This window comes from Sorex araneus, chromosome 5 (genome assembly GCF_027595985.1).
Source record: "Sorex araneus isolate mSorAra2 chromosome 5, mSorAra2.pri, whole genome shotgun sequence".
Lineage (NCBI taxonomy): Eukaryota > Metazoa > Chordata > Mammalia > Eulipotyphla > Soricidae > Sorex > Sorex araneus.
Window position 1 is genome coordinate 213,618,302 of NC_073306.1, and position 20,031 is coordinate 213,638,332.

A 20,031-nucleotide genomic window follows, 5' to 3' on the forward strand; every position below is an offset into this window, starting at 1 on the left:
AACCCCAAATGGTTCTTACAGCCCTGCCAGGAGTGAGCACTGAATACGGAGTCAGGAGTAAGTCAGGTATGGACAAAAACAAACCTAAATTGATACGTAGCACCGTAGCACTGTCTTCCCGTTGCTCATCGATTTGCTCGAGCGGGCACCAGTAGCGTCTCCATGGTGAGACTTGTTGTTACTGTTTTTGGCATATAGAATCTGCCACGGGGAGCTTGCCAGGCTCTGCCGTGCGGCGGGATACTCTCGGCAGCTTGCCGAGCTCTCCCTCATGGTGTTGATTATTGAGCTCGTGCCTACGGGTTGTGCCTTCACATGGCCCCGACATCCCCAGCTGGCTGCCCTCCCACTGCACTGGGCAAGTTCCATCGTCAGGGTCCAAAGTTTGTTTGCACTGTGCGTGGTCTCGCTCCTCACTTTGTCTCACTGCCAGTGAGTCTCAGTATTTCTCTTCCTTATTTATTTTAATTAACACGACCTCCAGTTCTATTCATGTTGTAAAAAAAAAATCAAGGCTTCATATTTTCTTATAACTCTGTGGTATTCCGTGGCGTATGTATGCCACTATTCCTTACCCACTCCTCTGTTTTGGGTGCTTGGGTTGTTTCCGGCCCGGGCTGCGGTGAACCTGCCACTATTAATTGGTATGCACAGATCCTCTTGGTAGGTGTTCTTAGATTCTGGTAAGAGCTGTCAAGGAAAATGAAACGACTTGTTCATATGCTATTTATGTTTTTTTTTTTAATTTTCGGGGGAAAGTTCCCCTGCCGCTATTTTTCTCTATGTATATAGCTAGTGGTTTTCAATTTTGTTTATTCTTTTGAAAAAAATCTGTTTTCTTGATGAGTTCTGTGTCACTTCATTTCTGCTCTAATCTAATTCCCTACCTTCTGCTTCTTTCTGTTGTGAGTTTATTTGGGTGTTTTCTCTTTCCTTATGTTAGATTCTTTTGTTAGACACATTTTTCTGTGTTCATATGTTCTGAGGACTCAAATACACAAATTTGTCTGTATTTTGAGTAATCTTTTTTTTAAATTTTATCTTTGACTCTTTTTTTTTCTTTTGTCTTTAGTTTACTGGCCTTTTTTGGGGAAAAAAAGTGTTCGGTCTTTTTCCCAGGATTTATTATTATGGTTAATTTCTACCTTAATAGCACTGTTCTGAAACAATACTTGATATGATTTATTTATCTTTTTTAATCTTTTTAGTATTTTTATTTATAGCTGAGTATTCTTATTTAAAATGTATTTGTTTATAAACCTTGATATTTGTATGCAATTGTATATACGCATATGCAAGTATAAAGGTTTTGAAACATCTATGTAAGTGTAAAGGCTCACAGATAAGTATGCATTCTATAAATAAATATTTACTTAGTGCTTAGTGCTTATTAGAAGAGGAGTTTGGGCCACACCCACGGAGGCTCAGAAGCTCCGTCTCCCCGGAGACTCGAGATGGCTGTGGGCGGCTGGCAGGGGTGGGCAATCCAAACAGGAGTCAGACCCGGGGTATCACACATCCTGAGTCCCGATTATTTTCTGTTCTCATGATTTCATGGATACTGGCTTTGTGTCCAGTCTCTGGTCGGTTTTGGAGAATGCCTTGTGTGTTCTAGAGAAATCCAGGCACCCAGCGGTGGAGGTTGGATAGCCCTACGCATGTTACTAACTAACTCTTCCAAGCCACATTTTAAAGTTATTGTGTCCTTATTGATTTTTTTTTTGGCATATCCAATATGCACAGGTAGCTTGCCAGGCTCTGCCGCACAGGCTCGATACACTCGATAGCTTGCTGGGCTTTCCGAGAGGGGCGGAGGAATCGAACTCGGGTTGGCCGCATGAAAAGCGAACTCCCAACTGATGATTGGATATGCCAAAAACAGTAACAATAAGTCTCTCAATGAGAGATGTTACTGGTGCCCGCTCCAACAAATCGATGAACAACAGGATGACAGTGACAGTGAATTGATTTTTTTAATGCCTGGCTAATATATTCAGTAATGAGAGGAGAGTGTGAGTCTCCTGCTCCTATTGTGTTTCTGTGGATTTGCACCTTTGACGCCCTTTCTCTGTGTGCATAAATGTTAATGAGTGATACATTCCCTTGTTGTAGTGATCCTCTCATGACATGCCCATCTCTGTCTCATCGTATCTCTGCCAGTTTGAAGTCTGCTTGGTCTAAGTCTGTTTGAAGTCCGTTTGGACCCGGCTTTTATTTATAGTGTTTTGGGGGCACTCTGCCCAATATTAGAGTATATTTCTGGCACTGCACTCAAGGGTCACTCCTGGCAGGCTCGGGGGAGCATACGGGGGCAGGCAGTGAACCGAGGTTGGCTACATGCAAGGCGGCCACCTTTCCAGCTCTCCAATCTCTCCGGCCCCTCCTGCCTGTTGTAGACCATCATTCATGCATTGCTGAATTAATGCATGCATTTTCTTTCCAAGAAAAAAATGTGTGTAAAGAAAGAAGCTAAGGCAAGGCAAGAGGAAACACCCCAATAAACCAACCACATACTAATAGCAGAAGAGAAGAACAACAGAAAGAAGCAGAAGGTAGGGAATAAGGTTAGAGCTGAGAGGATTGCTTTCTAACCTTTTATTTGGATCCTGTGTTTAACATGAACATCCCAGTGTATCTCATAAAAGAAGGCTAGTTTTTGTTTTTGGAGCCATCCAGCCACTAAGTGTCTTGTGACCGGTGAGTTCGAACCATTGCCATTTAGTCAGCTGACATTTAGTGAATGAAATTAGGGAATAACAAATTGTATATGGATTCTGGGTGGTTGTGAGCTTAATGCTTCTGTGACGTTCTTTCATCTTCTTTCTCTGTGTCACGATGTCTTCCCATTTTGTTGTGATCTCCGTTCCCTTTCGCTTCTTTCTATGTCTGCTATGTATACTTATCTTGAGATTACCATGAAATTTACATTTGCAGTTCTAAACTTATTCTGGAGAGATAGCACAGTGGGTAGGGTGTTTGCCTTACACACGGCTGAAACCAGGTTGGATTCCTCTGTCCCTCTCAGAGAGCTGGCAAGCTACCGAGAGTATCCTGCCCTCAGGGCAGAGCCTGGCAAGCTACCTGTGGTGTATTCGATAAGCCAAAACCAGTAACAACAAGTCTCACAATGGAGACGTTACTGATGCCAGCTCAAACAAATAGATGAACAACGGATGACAGTGACAGTGACAGTGAAACTTAATCTACTCTATTACCTTTAACATAAGGAAGTCTGGAACTTATTTTGAGGCCCCAGTATTATGTTATTTCTATCACATTTTGTGATTTCAGTGTCTTATTGCATTCAAATCAGATTTCTTTACTGCTTATAGAAGACCATGGATTACTACTTATAAAGTTGTTTTAGTTGCTGTGAATCTACTTGTTATCTTACTGAAAATGTTTGTATAACTCCTATAAATTTCAGTAATATCCTCGCTGGGTAAAGTATTCTTTGAATTTCTCTTTCTTTGAAAATGCTTAATATATTATACCATTATATTATGTTATATTATATTATGTAGGGTTTCATTTGATAAATCTGTTCTGAATCCTACTGAGATTCACTGATATGTAAATCCTTGCTTTGCTGCTTCTGTTTTCGGGACTGTGTGTCTCTCTCTGGCTTTGGACAGTTTAATTATAACACACTTGGCATCCTTGTCTTGGTGTGAATTTTGGACAATACTCTTTGAGACTCCTGACTCTGGCTATATGTCTTCTTCCTCAGACTTAGATTGATTTAGGTTATAAGTTCTTCAACCCACAGTTTTTACCCTTTTTTTCCTTCCTCTCCTGGAAACCCTATGGAATGAAGATCATTTCTCCTATACTGCCTACAGATCTCTTGTTTTCATCATTTTAAAAAAATGCTTTAATAGTTTGTTCTCTTTTGATCTTTTTGTCTTCCTTATCCTCCAGAATTTATTTTCAGTGCATGATATTGTGTTGCTAAGCCCATTTATTGTATTTTTTTTGTTTAACCATGGTGCTTTTTAGCTCAGTTCTTGTTCATTTTCCTCCTTGTTGCTCTCATACACCATCATGAGTGGAGTGGCTCTAAATTTGTTTCCTCAGTAAAGTGCATATTCTTCCTGCCTTTGCTTTGAAACTGTAATCAGGGATTTAGAAAGTTCTGGTGAGCATTTGGTGGTTCCCATCCTTCATGGCTGTCCAGCAATGCGGGCGGATTCCTCCACGTACTCAGCAAGTTTGTCACTGTGGGAAGGCTGTTGTCTAAGAAAAAGCACAAGAGAAAATAACTAGAACAAAGAATTCCATTGGTAACAAAGACACTTAAATCGGGAAGGATGTCCACCAGCATGAAGAGAAGGGGGAAAGTTAGGGGGAAAAATACTTAGATAAGGGGAAAAAAAATACTTTGATGGGGAGACTTTGTGCAGGTCAGGCGGTCGTGTGGACTCATGCCCACTGCTTCCAGCCAAACGCTGGCTCTCGTTTTGTGTCCCCTGGAAAGCGCCGGGGAAGTTGCGGCCATCGTGGACCAGAGTATGACAGCACTGAGGTTCGGCTGCCCCCAGGACTCGTGCGTGTTGAAGCCTGAAGGCTGCATTTTTCGTGTTCAGCAAGTGTGGGCTCACACGGGGACTTGTGTCTCAAGAGCCCTGGAGTAACTGGGGCACACCCAAGGTGCGTTGCTTTCTCCTTTCCTCGGCCAATAATCCGCGTAAACAGTCATAGTAAACTTACTTCTTATAAAAAATCGCTAGCTTTGTCATTTTGTATTAACACAGTAAGAGACAAGCTCAAAGGCTGCTTATCTTTGAGTAAGCTTAAAGGGTGGCTCTTCCTGGGGGACGTCTCGCTATGTATCCCAGACCACAGTGCTCAGGCCAGGTTAGTCTTTCCTAATCACAACAGGGTCCTTATTCTGTTACTGCTTTTTGGATCACAACAGAGTGTGTCCATGACCCTGCTCTTAACTTAGAGTTAAGTATTATGGCACTTGACCTGGCCCATTTTGATGCCAGGGTAGCTCACAGCTTGCCCGGGTCCATCCAGTCCCTCGTTGGGACCCTGCTCTTGGAGTACTAGGAACTAAGGGCAACTGAGGCTTAAGTCAAGTCAATATGGATGCTCAGGAGTAGATACTACTTTGGAGTCCGTTAACTCCCATGTGACATAGCATAGCATGACCTGTCTTCCTGTGTCTATACAAATACGACCTTGCTAAATAAACCGTGCAAATGACATAAAGGAAAGAGAAAAGCAGTACAGGATTATTAATGCTTGATGGAACTGGGTGTGCCTCAGGGGCACTGTTGTGGGAGTGGCTCAGTAATCCTAAACTCCCCAGGGGAGCAGCAAGGACAGCCCAGTGTTATCCAACAGGCTTTCTTTAAGGCTGCCTGGGGTCATGGAAATGCACTGTTGGGAGCCACTATTGACTGGGGGGTGGGGTGGGGAGGATTATGCCAAAGAGCCCTGGGAACACAAACCCTGAGTTTAGAATGTGGGAATAGGCCCCCATGCAAATTAGGAGAAATCAAAGACTACAGTTCCGGCTCACTCGCCACAGAAACTCAGTCTGCCTCAGTCCCAGGCCTACGGATACCTTACCCGGCAGAATTCTCCTCTCCAGATCAGCTATTTGCGAGGGTAAAGCTTTAAGGCTGGGTTTCAGGGCTTTAGTTTGACCCCACCTTCCCAGGCCCTGCTTGTGCAGGTCCTTGCAGTTTAGAAATTCCTCCTGGAGTCCCTTTCCCCCGCTCCCTCCTGTGGGTGACTGCTCTGCTTTGCTCTGAAACCTGATTGTTGATACCCATTCAACAGAAGGTTCTTTTCCTGGACATAAGAACTGGTTTTGCAGTGACCAATGTCACCCCAACACCATGGGATTCTGTGCTGAATGCCACTTGGGGGGCAGAGTTTGCTGTGATGAAGGGGGTGCTGGCAAATCCCTTCCTCAGTGGCCATCTTGGCCTCACAGCTCTTTTTATTTCTTTTCTTTTTTTTTTAATTTTTATTAAATCACCATGTGGAAAGTTACAAAGTTCTCAGGTTTATATGTCAGTTATACAATATTCAAACACCCATCCCTTCACCAGTGCCCATATTCCACCACCAGAAACCCCAGTATACCTCCCGCCCCCACCCCCTACCCCCTACTGTATAACTAATGAATTTCACTTCATTTTTTCTTTACCTTGATTACATTCCATAATTCAACACAAAACTCACTATAGTTGGCATAACTCTCTCTCTCTCTTTTTTTCTTTTTCCTTTTCCCTTTTTTTTTTCTTTTTCCCCCTCATCCCCCTTCCCATGCCTCATAGTATGGTGTACGCCACGCCGCGTCGGCCAGCGTGGGGCTTTTGCTTAGTTCACAGTCCAGAGGTGGCTGCTACATTAAAAACCTTCAATATTTCAACAAAAACTTACTGTTCTTATTTGGAGTTTCCCCCCCAAGTCAGACCTGTTCAAATGGAACCGTTTCACATTGCTGACAATTATAAATGTTAAGTCTGCGTCCGCGCGGTTTTAGATTTCTGTATAAAGTCCAGGAAAAATTCTGCCAGAAAATAGATAGCCCAGCTCACAGTCCCAGTGCATTGCTGTAAGAAGTCTTTAGGCGCAGAGGGTCCGATTTGCGCTCAGCGGCTCCGGGTTTATCTGGGCCGAGGGCGTGCCGGTTACGCCCCCTTCCCATGAGTTCTTGGGAGCCCCCAAAGTAAAATCCGAATACCTGTGGGTTTGGAGTCACAGAAGATGGTGCCTGCCACATGGTGCCGCCAGCCCGCCGCTTTCCATGCAGGAAGACAGGGTGGGGAGGAAAAAAAAATCCACCCCCGGCAGCACCGAGTTGTAGCCCAGTTTGGTGTCCCAGTGCATCGCTCTCGGATGCTGCGCTCCATGCCCGAATGTGTTACATCTTTGGAATCAAAGTCTTTAGGCGCCACAGCTCTTTATTTCTGTGAAAAATGAACAACAACAACAAAAAGCCTTTATGTGTGTATCATCACGAATCATGAATCACAAATCCCATTAATCGCCGATTTCTCGCGCGGGCTCAGTAATCTCTCCATTCGTCCTTTCCCTGAGATCTTAGAAGTCTCTCTCGACTCAGCCCTCCCAACGATGTTGCACTGGGGGCTCTTTCAGGGTCAGGGGAGTGAGATCCAGCTTGTAACTGGCTTTAGCATATGAATACACCATGGGAAGCTTGCAAGGTTGTCCCATGTGGGCAGGAAACTCTCAGAAGCCTGCCAGTGTCTCCCAGAGGGAGAAGCAGGCTACAGGATATCCTGTGGCGCTTCTGAGAGCTTGCTTTTAAGTCTCTCTCTGGATGTTGGCCGTTGATGGGATTACACTCACCTGGGTTCCTCTGCCGGTACCTTCATGCGTGAAGCCTGTCCAAACGTGTGAAGAGGGGCCTCGAGCACGGCTGTAGCTAGGTTCTGGTGGTCTTTGGCCACTGGGAGCCCTGCTCGGGGTGGGGAGGGAAGCTGGAGCCCACCCCCTTCGAGGGGCCCCGGGGAAGACAGCCAGGCGTGCGGGCAAGAGACTCTCTAATGTGTGTATCATATCGGTATCTATTCCTGCATTGGTCTCTATTTCACAGTCACTCACCTTGATTGGTTTGTCTCTAAACCCACAGGGTTGGTTTCACTTGAGAAGGTGACAAACACAAATATGTTAACCCCATTACAATGCCTCCATCGAGTACCTCCATCGGGTCAGTGTCTGTAGCTGGTAGGTGAAATGACTTCCAGGTGACTTATTTCACTTCACACACAAATTTGAAGAGCGTTTCTCTTGCCATGATAGTTGTTTACATTTCATATGCTCATGCACTCATCAGCTGAGCAGCACTAAAGCAAAATAAGGAATGAGGAAAATCAGTTAACCTGCGTGCCTTACTAGAAGAACAACCCATATACATATTACTTCAATTTCCACAGATTTCCAAGTTATCATAAGGAAACTGATGGTCACTATGGGGAGAATTAATAATGTAGCATATCTAAATAACCTCACAAAATTTGCATAATTCACTTGCAGTCTTGTTTTTCTCTTTGATCAGTGTCTTCAAGTTCATAATTTTTTTCTTAATGCCAAATAATGTAACTGGAGTCAGAATAATGATCTTAACATGCACTTTAAAAGACATAAGCTTGTTTTTCTTACTACTAGGAGTGATAAAACTGATGCCCAATCAATAGATATTCCCCTTGTGATGGATTTGTTTCAATACATCTAAATTGTCCAGTGGCTGCTTGGAACACTCAATCAAGGGTCCATCAGGGACCCCTTCTAGCCCCCAGCTGGTGCATTCACTCAGATGAGGAGTTTATAGTGCCCACAAGAATTTAAACCGCCCCATACTGAGCAGGATACAAAGTAAGCTCAGACAATTCCCTCTCCTCCTGGATTTGACAATTCAGTCGTTAATTAAAGGAGAGAAACCAAACATTTGTCTCATGATGTCACGTGTTTGTCCACGTAAACCCCGGGCACGCTTGCATTATCCACGCCTCACAAATAGGAGCATGTTAGTCGGAGAGATGCTCCAATGTTGAGGTGACAGAGGTAAAATCATAAAATGAAGATGATAGACGTTCACGCCATTGCTTTCCACTGTGCTTTTCCTACAAAAACTCTGCAGCGATCCTAGCCATGTTCCGTGAGGGCTTGAATGAGTTGCCACAGTGGGCAACACAGCCCCCCGTCCCCCCAGGCAGGGCAGAGGAGTCCGGTCCCCCGGGACTGTGGGAAGGAGGGCGCAACTCTCTCCCGGCCTGGAGAGAGTTGCGCCCTCCTTCATCCACCTCTGCCCTCAGGACGTCCCCGGGAAGCCTGAGACTGAGAGGGTCTGTGCGGAGTTCCCGGCTGGCACCGACCCTGAGTGCCGTCAGCGCCCGGGGGGCTGTCACTGCACCCGGGTCGCACTCGCTCTGCGCGGTGAGGGAGTCAGCCTCCCACGGAGTCCTCTGGGCCCCGGGCTCCGGGGGACCCGAGGGCGCAGCACGAAATTGCCCTTGGAAGGAGAAGAAGAAGCCAGTCTCCAGCCCTGCCCGGGCCTGGGCGCATTGCCGAGCACTTCAGAGGGAGACAGAGCGACACCCAACGAGCATGCGCGTTCTGGAAGGAAGGGGAGGGAGAGAGGCCAATAGAGACACGCGCCCAGGTGGGGAACGCACAGTGCCCGCCGCAGGCTCCGATGTGTGGGCCATTACCCAGAAGTAAGAGCACGCGGGATATGGGCGAGGCTGAGGGTCTGCACCCCAGGGGATGGGGCGAGGTGCTGCACCCTCTGCCCAGCTGCTACAGTTTGCCATGACAAGGGGGTGGCCAGGGGAGCACTTGGAGCAGTGGGTGGCATTCGTCTGAGACCTTTCCCCCCGGGAATGGCCCTGCCCGGGGCCCCACACACCTTCCCCCTGGCCTGAGTCTGCAACAGTGATACTGTATCTGCAACTGTGATACAGTGATACTGTATCCGCAACCGTGATACAGTGATACTGTATCCGCATCAGTGATACAGTGATACAGTGATACTGTATCCGCATCAGTGATACAGTGATTCTGTATCCGCAACAGTGATACAGTGATACAGTGATACTGTATCTGCAACGTGATACAGTGATACTGTATTCGCAACTGTGATGCAGTGATACTGTATCTGCAACCGTGATACAGTGATACTGTATCCGCAACCGTGATACAGTGTACTGTATCCGCAACCGTGATACAGTGATACTGTATCCGCAACTGTGATACAGTGATGCAGCTCAGCGGTTCCACATCAGGGGCCTGCATGCTCTTGAGCTGGTCTTAGGCTGCAGAGGTTCTTTTCACCAACATTCACTGCCAGATGCAGGGTAGATGCAGGTGGGCACCGTCACTACCACATCCCCGGGGGGCTAGAGAAGAAACTCCTTCCTACGGAGACCTTTCTCAGTCAAAGCCCACTGGGGAAGAGAGGAGAGAGTTTGGGTGAGGAGAGGAATGGGGGTGACAGTGCTCCGGATGGAAGCCTCCTAACAGCGGAGTATAGCCCAGGTGAGACAGGAAACCCTGCAGACTGGCTGAAGTAGCCCACAGTGTCTTTGCCTTTTCTGGGCTCTGGCTCCGCCTGCAGGCACCTTTTTAGCAATTAAAGGGGATGGAGCAATAGCACAGCGGGTAGGGCATTTGCCTTGCACACAGCCGACCCGGGTTCGATTCCTCGGAGACCCCAGCTCCTCTCTCGGAGAGCCCAGTAAACCGAGAGTATCCAACCCACATGGCAGAGCCTGGCAAACTACCCGTGGCGTATTCAATATGCCAAAAACAGTAACAACTAGTCTCACAATTGAGATGTTACTGGTGCCTCTCCAGCAAATCGATGAACAATGGGACAACAGTGGTACAGTGATACAATTAATTAGCACCAGTAACTTCACTCGAGTGCCCTGTGTTCTGATGCCCATGCACTCAGGATTGGAGATAGGACAGTTTTTGAATTAACTTTGAATACACATTATTTTTTCTCCTGTAAGGGATAATTCTGTTGCTGTATTCCACAGTCAATAGAATCCATGCACACTAGCCACCTCATCTCTCAAAGATAAGTTTACAGACACATTTCCGTAAGTTCCTCCGATCTAATCCTTGGAGCTGAATTGAGTCTTAAAAAATAAAGTCTCCCAGGTCTTTATTTGCAATTACTGCAGCGCAGCAGAAAAACAGTATTTTTCCTTGAATAATCCAGTTTTCATTAACATAGCATTAGGGAATAGTCATAGGTAATTATAGGAAGTAAAGCATTTCTGAAGAAAGAGTCATCTGATTCGTATGTCCTATTAACTTTGGAGGATTTTGATATATTCTGTATTGATTTTTAACTGATGTCCCATGTAGAGGTAGAAGGAGATTTAAAGGAGAAGATTGCGAAAATAAATATTATGCTGTTTTGTGAAGACCTCCATGATACGAAATATTTGTGTCATCTGGTCAGTGTGAATTTCAAAAAGATGTTCTGAGATAAAATAGCTGTTCCCCAAAGATCTTTGATCTGCTTATGGTTAATGTCATTGTACTCAAAAATGAAGATTTTTGAGCAGCAAGAAAAAATGAAGATTCTCTGTAGGACTTCACAATTGTAGTTGATTACAAACAGTGAAATTGACTTTTAATCTATAGACACATGACAAGATCAGCATCACAGCAACTTACTGGCAAAACTTTAATAACAGGGAGAGATTTAAAATTAAGAATATAAGTTGTGGCAATCTGAATAGACAATTTGCTTTGAAACTATGTACATTAATTACATTGTGACTTCTCAGCAAACTTTAACAAAATGCTTAGATCATCTTCGTGTAGACTATTGTAAAGAATCATTGTAGTAAAAGCATATACCTAATTGTAAAATACTGCATCTCATCCAATATTCACGTTACGCAGCAAGCGTTTTCATAAGTACTTATAACTCTGGTAATGACGTGACTCGCTCGGCATGCTGAGAAGTTCACCAGCAGAGGGGCAGGTGCAAGGTCACCCCTCTCCTGTGTGGGATGGAACGAAACACAGTGCGGGAATAACAAAGGTTGAAAACAATGCAATCTTAGACCTGGTCAACAGAACTGAGCTCACCAGGTGCTGGGGCTGGCTTGGGAGGGAGGTTGGGAAAAACCCGAGACAATGGTGAAGGGAAGACAGCGCTGGGAGACTGTGTTCTCGAACGGTAGATGCACCCAGCACTAACATTAGCCAGATTCTCAGTTGCCTTGCTTTGAACTGAAATGTGTGTGTGTGCATCTGCATAACTAACAGTGAAAAACAAGAGTATTTTACTTACTATTTTATTTAAGTTTTTATCTTTCCTCATATTCTTTCAACTCAATGAACATAATATACAATTTTAGTATTTTTACAAATATTTAGATATTTCCACATTGCCTTTTCCTTGGTGGTTCAGATATTAATAGTATCTGTTGACAAACTGATGTAGAAGTTGACAATTTAGCTTCATATCAGTTATCTTACTTATTGACACATTTCATGCAGATTTGAGTGTATTTTGCATTCTTATAGTTTAGAGTTGCTCTGATTGTTCCTTTAACGAGTGCACACTCTTTGAAGTGACCTGCTTCATTAAAATGCCCATACACGCATTGGTTCTATCTACTTTTAAATCTATAGAGTGATCTCTACCTTGAAGGAACAACATAGCCTAAGATGTTTTCATCTCTACTCCAGATTCCCTGCCCTTTAGACTGGCTCCTACTCTGTACCCAGCGGTCACTCCTGGCAGGGCGCAAGGGACGTTGTGGAAGTGCCAAGGATCAAACCCAGGCTGGCCACATGCAAGGCAGGTGCCTCACCTGGTCCAGTCCTGACATTTGTTTTTCAGTATTACCACTTAGTGCTAAAATTTAAAACTTTGAAAATGCTTCCTTTATTTGCTGCTAAATCTGAGTCCACTTTGGAAATACTATCAAGGTGGAGTCCTTGTTTCCTTCTATACTGATCTCTCTTAGCTCTGAGAACAGTACCAGTTTTTACGTGGATTTTTCTTTCCTTCTTTAGGTGAGCAACATCTCAGACTTGTCAATTTTCTTTGCATTTATCTTTTGTGTTATATTTTCAGCTTACCTACTTTACGGAACTTAGTGATTCATTTGTCACAATTTTCTCCAAAGGAATATGTCTTTAGATAAAATATTTGCACATTTGCTTCTTTACTAAAACACAATCTTGCTTTACATTTCGGTGAATTCCGTGGCAATTTTAATCATGCTTTCAATTTCAAACAACCAATATTTGAGATGTTCCTTACAAAATCATAGGCAGTTCTCAATCTTAAGAGAGTCATTTTACTTGTCTCACAAAAAATTTTTTTTCATTTGAAATGTTTTCTTGTAGTTCATAGAAAGTCATATTCAAGCTTAAGAGATTGATTTTCCTAGTAGTTTTTTTTAGATATAGTTAGAGATCAAATTCATTATCAGCTAATGACAGCATTTATTAGTGATAAATCTAGGACATCCGTTAGCCTAAATTTTTCACTCTTTTCTGTTGTTGTTTTAATGAAAATCTCACTGGATATTTTGAGTATTTGACCTAATTCCTTTCTTTTGACTTACATAGATCTTTTATCACAAAGTAAGTTTATGTTAAAAATGTTAAAATACAATTCTTAAATATATGCACCATATATGATTTCAATTTTTGGCAAATTAATTGTAATTTTTTTATTGATAGATAAGAAAAATTGAAAAATAACATAAAGAATATTTCAAAATTTATCTCAGAGGAATTCCATTAACTCCAAGAATAATAAAAGGCTCCAACTTTCAAAAAATTATCAAATACAGTAGCAATATATATTAACTGTACATATTGAATAAAATTTAAGAAACCTTGAAAGTTCAAAGTATGAATATTATATTTTAGGTAAATATTTTATTTTTCTTTGAAAAAGTATACAACTGAGTAGTATATTTACAATAATATTATTGTATTATTCTATGACAAAAATATATAGCAAGAATATAGCCTTCTGGAGCTGGAGCAATAGCACAGCGGGTAAGGCATTTGCCTTGCACGCGGCCGACCCGGGTTCAATTCCCAGCATCCCATATGGTCCCCTGAGCACCGCCAGGAGTAATTCCTGAGTGCAGAGCCAGGAGTGACCCCTGTGCATTGCCAGGTGTGACCCAAAAGCAAAACAAAACAAAACAAAAAAGCATTCAGCCTTCTGAAAGGACCATCTGAAAAGAAATTCTGCTTCTTGGACGGGAGAGATAGTACAAGGGGGAAGGCACTTACCTTGCAGAAGGCTGTCCTCACTTCAGTTCACAGCATTGGGTACAGTCCCCTGAGCACTGCCAGGAGTCTTCCCTGAGCACAGAGTTAGGAATAAACCATGAGCACTATTGAGTGTCCCTCAAGCCAAGTATCTGGCTTCTCTCCCAACTCTATATAATGGAATCCTAACTACACTAGTGAGTTATACTTTTCTCATCCTGCATATCTATTTCTGGAGAATTGAGAGGGACACTTTAACATAAACACAAGTAGCTACTCTGGTTAACATAAGGACATTGTTTAAGCCGTAGAAAAAATATTCAGAAATGGAAATTAGTCACAATCTGTCCATAAGAGTTATTTTCTATCACTGACTATCATTCCTAATAAAAGTTAATTCATAAAAGAAGGTTGGCTGAAGAGCAGCGTAACTAAACAAAGAAATCTCCAGGATAGTTTCATTTTCCTTCCTTATCTCCATGGCCTTACTTAAAGTGAGCCTTGATGCATCGTCTATGTAAGAACTTCACAGGATGATTCAGAGTTGAAATCAAAAACACGCTCGGAATATAGTCAGGCCCCACCCAGACATCACACGCCTCCCCAGCAGCAGGGAGGGGGTCTTGGCATTTCACGCGCCAGCAGCATTACGTCTTGTGGCCCTCGTACTGAGGTGATGCTGGCTGGTTACCTAATCCCTGAGCACTCACTGGGAGTGAGTCCTGATCACAGAGTGTGGATTAAGCCCTGAACACTGCTGCGCGTCCCCTGAAAAAAAATTCAATTTGTGCAACAATATGGGGGAATAAGGAATATCATGTACTGTATATAAAATTATTTCCAATAAGAAGCTATTATTATTATTATTTTCATTGAGTCCCCTTGAGATATATAGTTACAAAGTTGTTCATGTTTGGGTTTCAGTCATGCATGTTCCAATACCCGTCCCTTCACCAGCACACATTTCCCACCGCCAATGCCCCCAGTTTCCTTCTTTCTACCCCCCCACACAGTCTTCCTCTATGGCAGAAAAGCAGAAAGATGTCTTCTCTTTCTCTCTCTCCCTCCCTCTCTCTTTCTTCTTCTTTCTCTCTTCCACTCTCTTCCTCTCTTTCTCTCTCCCCTTCCTTCCTTCCTTCCTTCCTTCCTTCCTTCCTTCCTTCCTTCCTTCCTTCCTTCCTTCCTTCCTTCCTTCCTTCCTCTCTCTCTCTCTCTCTCTCTCTCTCTCTCTCTCTCTCTCTCTCTCTCTCTCTCTCTCTCTCTCCTTTTGGTCATTATGGCTTGTAGTACAGGAGGTACTGTGAGCTTACCATGTAAGCACTTCAGCACTCAGTTCTTGTCCAGAGTCATCATTTCGAGCTGCCATTGTCACAGGGGTCCCTTCTCTCTCCCAACTGCCTTCTCCCGCTTCTCCCCACTTCCAACTGTGGGTCATTTTTTGGAATTATGAGGTTCTCAGGCATCTATTTTAGAAAGAACAACTCCTGCAGACAGAGCTTGAGTCATTTCCATTCCTGAAAACCTGTCCACTTCTCGAAAGCGTCCTTACATCAACCACAGTAGGGGTTCTCTTCGTGTGTAGCGAGTTGTGTGTCTGTGTGGGAAGGCCGACCCGGGCAGTGGTGCAGACCAGGCTGAAGGCTTCCACACAGGTTGATGTTTATCAGGGCGACGGGCCCAGGGTCCAAGTGAGCATTCTTAGATGCGAGTAGAGGGGGCGTGTGGTCGCCCCTGTTCCTAAGAACGGCCTGTGCAGGCAGGCGAAGGGCACCCCACTCTCCGGGGGAGTGGTGTGTGGAACAGCTGTACCCCTCCAGGGGAGCTGCTAGAAGGGTTTCCCCCCGCCCGTTGCTTGCTTGAGCACTGATCCTGCACGAGGGGAATATGACCCCTCCTGGCCTCTGTGTGCAGTGCTGGGAGACTGGGAGACGGCCCCCGGGGGGCAGAGGAGAGGAAGCTAAAGCTGGCCAGGACCTGTGAGTTGGCTGGAAAGTGGCTCTGGCCTTCTGTGGTCTGGGGCCACGCTTGGCGGTGCTCAGGGCTGACTCCCACTCCCGGCTCTGCACACGGGAACCACTCCTGGTGAGGTTGGGGACTGTGTCAGGTGCTGGGGACCTAACTCTGGTCAGTCACATGCAAGGCAAGCGCCTTACTAGCTGCTTTACCCTCTCTGTAGTGCCATCTGGAAAGTGTTTGCACGTAGACTTTCTGGGCAACCTGAGCTCCCCACAGGTCAGTCCCGGCGAGGAGCACTGCCTGAGGCTCCACCTTCATCTGTAAACTCGGAGAAAGAACAGGGACTCTTGCTTCTGAGTCCTGCTTTCAGCCCCTGGTGGCCCTGAAGGCCGGCTTGGGGCCGAAGGCGGAGCCTGGAGGTCCTGCCCTGGCGCCCGACTCAAAGGGAATGGGAGTGGCCGTTCATTTCTTTGGCTTATGGTGCTCAGTTGACAATGGAGATTGTGTGACTTTTCTAGCTCTTGTTTAGCTTGTTTGGGGGCCACGCCCAGCGCTGCTGAGGGTCTGCTCCTGGTTGCACTCCGGACTCTCCCGTGCCATGCCGGGACCCCCCAGCTGGTGAGGAGCAGGGCAGGCAGCTCCCCCGGGACTGGCCCTCCAGCCCCAAAGGTTCACAGGTAATTATGGCATCTAGTCTTGGTTCACATTCTTTCACTTTCTGAAAAATTGTTCATTGTGGATCACAAAGTGGACAGTGGACATCGAAGGTGTCCCCGGACGCCAGCTGGAGGCCGCACTGCCCAGGTAACGGGGTCTCTTCGGCGGGGCTGGGTGGGACCGTCCAGCCCTGTGCATGACCAAGCCCCGGCAGTTCTCAGTGGCCCCGGCTCGGCCCCTGGCCCATCTCGGGGACCTTGTGGATGGCAGGGGGGCAGGGGTCCCCCCAGCTCGCTGCAGATGGGGTTGGACTGTCACTGGGAGGACAGCTTGTCCTCGGAGCTGTGGGGCCGGGGGTCGGAGAGGGAGCAGGGCCCGTTAGCCGGGGGTGACAGGTCCTCAGGGATAGACGGCGGAATGTTCCAGCATTGTGGTTGCTTCTCGGGGGGAGAAGTCACCTGCCTGTCAGGGTCCTGGCCATTAGACCCCGGCAAACTGGAGTCTGATCCCCCAGCCAGTGGACTTACTCCCTATGGGAGGGGGAGTGGGAAGGGGAGAAGCCTCTGCCCTGACCCCTGCGCACCTCGGCCACCCCACTGCCGCCACCGAGAAAGAACCACGCAGAGCGGGGAGAGTTGGAAGTCAAGCAACTCTCATTTTAATAGCGCTTACATACTGATATTTAAAGGCAAATTTTCAGGAAGGAGTGGACATTATGGACACCTGGTTATCGACTCGAGTAAACATTTTGCTGGGCCCTTTACAGACGTTAACTAATGATTTATGTTCCCCTCCGCTCACGGTCGGGCATGCTTAGCTCAGACAAGTGGTGACTTTCAAGTGCCATCCCATTATCTCCTCGACCAGGGAGCCCTTCTGGGTGGAGTGCTGGCGCAGGACCTTGGGGCCCTGTTTGAAGAGCCTGCTCCTGCTTCTAAGGGCAGGGGGTTTGGCCAGGGTCTCAGGCTGGCTTCTGAGACCCCAACACCTGCCCAAACGGTAGCAGGTCCAGTCCAGTGACAGTCGTTTCCTCCGACTCAGTTTGGTATCAGAAGGCAGCCGTGTGGGCCAGGGGCTCTTGGTCTTCCTCACGATGCAGGAGGTGAGGTCGGGCTCCCGGGGTCCTGGAAATGTTGAAGGTTTTCCAAAAACATGCTGAGTCATGTGCTCAGGCTGAAAGTCAGGAAAGAGACAAGTTGGTTGGATCGTGGAAGAGAAGCCGACTCGCAGACGGGGAGGAGGTGAGTGCAGGAGCAGGGTGGCCCGGCTCCTGGTGGGGATCTTAAGGAGCACTGGGTCTGCGGGGCACTTAGCAGGGCCAGGAATGTTCCAGAGAGTGGGGGGAGCATTCTTCTACACCGCGCCTGGCTCCTTTTGGGTCTCTGGGTATCTGTTTAACCCTTTTCTTGGGTTCTCGCTCCGTTTGCTTAGTGAACCTAAGGTCTGACGGGATCTGTGCTCTCGGGAAATTGCTCGTTTTTGTTCTCAGAAAGGGCCCGGGAAGTTGAGGGGTTTTACAGTAGGAGACGAGGCAGCTAGCAGGGAGCTTGCCTGCACCAGCCTGCAGGGCACACGGGGGCGCCTCTTCCGTTACGTGTTTTAATAGGAAAGAAGTTTATTTATGAGATTGTTCGGAAAAAATGGCTGGGTGGAGGTGACTAAGGATCAGACGTTAGCAGCAGAGCAAGGCCTCAGCGGGGGCCAGAAGCCAGGAACTTGCAGATACTCACCCACAACTGTTGCTACAGTTATTCTGTAAAGTTGTGCAGCTATAAACACCACCAGACATAAGTTAAATAAACAAAAATGTATTGTTCGTTTGTTAATATATGGACTTTACCTGCTGTACTATTGGTCTTGCCCTATAAACAAGACTTAAAAAAATTTTAAAAAAAGGGTTTAAGTTCATGAAAATTAAACCATATCCGAGGAGTTTGAAAGTTTTGTGTGACGTGATGGTAGGCACAGTTTCCTTTGTCACGCTGCAGTTCTGTTCCACAGATGACATTTGGTTTGAGCGGTTAGCAGTTGGTATCTCAGTTTCAACTGACATTTTGTTTCTAAACACAGTTCCAGCACCATAAGGTGATTTGTCAGTGGTAGGGGAAGATGGCGTGTAGTCAACGCGAAACAGCACAGGCAAGACAGTCAGTGGCTTGGAATTCTGCAAAGTGTCTGTGCTGTCAAGTGCAATAGCACTGAAAACGGTTTTTTGGTTTTTTTTTTTTCAGTATGCCACAAAGTAATTTTTTTATGGAAGAAGTTATGAAGGCAATTTAGAACACCCCCTACTCCTACCTGCCTCAACCCCACCCCCCAAATAACCCACAAACTGCTTGTTCTGATTCCCTAATAAGTTCAGGGATCACACCTGCAAGAAGCCTAAGTACCCCGAGAAAGCAGGGAATCAGGAATGTGCTTCGGGAAGATCACGTGACACGTTTCGCTTTCCTGCTTTTAAATAATGTACATCTTAAAATTAACACAACCTTTGAATAATTTTCCCCAAGAGTAGTCTTTTCATTTTGATTCGTTTTTATACCACTCTTGATAGTCTAGGAGATGCCCCCTCCCCATCTTGTGAAATATTTGAAAAGCCTGTGGGTAACAGAAACTCTGAATTGGGAATGTCATTTAATGAATAATAATTAGCTTCCTTAGTGCTGTAAAAAATGATGAACTCTCGAAACCCAGACTATGGTCAGATTACCCGGAGAATAGTAGTAAACTGATTCACTTACAAATTGAAGAAATGAGATGCATAATTCCTTTATTTTTTGTTGCCATAACAAAAATTGTACCGGGCAAGGTCGTGGGGGAGCATGGCAGACAGACTTGCCCTCCTTCCTCAGTTCTTTTATGCTTTAGTTTCTTCTCAAAGGTACATATTAGATACAATAACTTACCTAGTAAAATTCAAATACATAAAAAAAATAAAACTCAAGTGTTTAACACACATCCACACACTGTTGTGCAATATTCAGTTAAACTGGAATTATTCTAATTATTTTTTCCCATAGTTTGCCCTTATTGATTTGTACTTGCCGAATTGTCTGGGCACGCCCACCCCCCACTGCCGGGAACCCGCCCCCTCTCCCACCATTTCCCCTCTCAGCATCCTCAAGTTATTTCCACTGGGGACCTTTTAATCCCTTGCTTTGTTCCTGGATATTCTGCAGATGAGTACGATCAGCTGTGTTTATCTTTTTCTTCTTTGCTTTTTGAGTCAGACCAGCGATGTACAGGGGTTACTCCTGGCTCTGCACTCAGGAATTACTCCTGGCGGTGCTTGGGGCACCATATGGGATGTTGGGATTCGAACCCGGGTCGGCCGTGTGCAAGGCAAACGCCCTACCTGCTGTGCTATTGCTCCAGCCCCAATCTTTTTCTTTTCAAGTCATTTCACTTAGAATGACTTTCTCCAGTTCCATCCTAGCTGCAGCAAATGGCAAGATTTCATCGTTTGTCATTGCTGAGTAGTATTCTATTGTGTCCATCTACCATGTTGTTTTTTTGTTTGTTTTTATCCACTCATCTATCCTTGTCCCTTGGGCTGTTTCCAGATCTTGGCTACTCTAAATACTTCTTAGATGAACATAATGAGCCATGAGTGAGCAGGTGGAGAGAGCGCTCAGGACAGGAGAGTGAGTTTATTAGAGTCTC

The 20,031-nt window shown here is 45.6% G+C and overlaps 1 protein-coding gene and 1 long non-coding RNA gene across 5 annotated transcripts in view; one reads left to right on the forward strand and one right to left on the reverse strand.

Annotated features, from left to right (window-relative positions):
- Nucleotides 1-20,031, forward strand: part of GRID2 (glutamate ionotropic receptor delta type subunit 2) — a 1,314,711-nt gene that overhangs the window by 767,620 nt on the left and 527,060 nt on the right. The window lies entirely within an intron of this gene.
- On the reverse strand, nucleotides 6,811-13,885 carry LOC129404843 (uncharacterized). Its single transcript, XR_008630185.1, has 3 exons — nucleotides 13,777-13,885; nucleotides 7,591-7,832; nucleotides 6,811-6,932 (listed from the first exon to the last, which is right to left on the reverse strand). It is a non-coding gene; the product is annotated as an uncharacterized LOC129404843 (long non-coding RNA).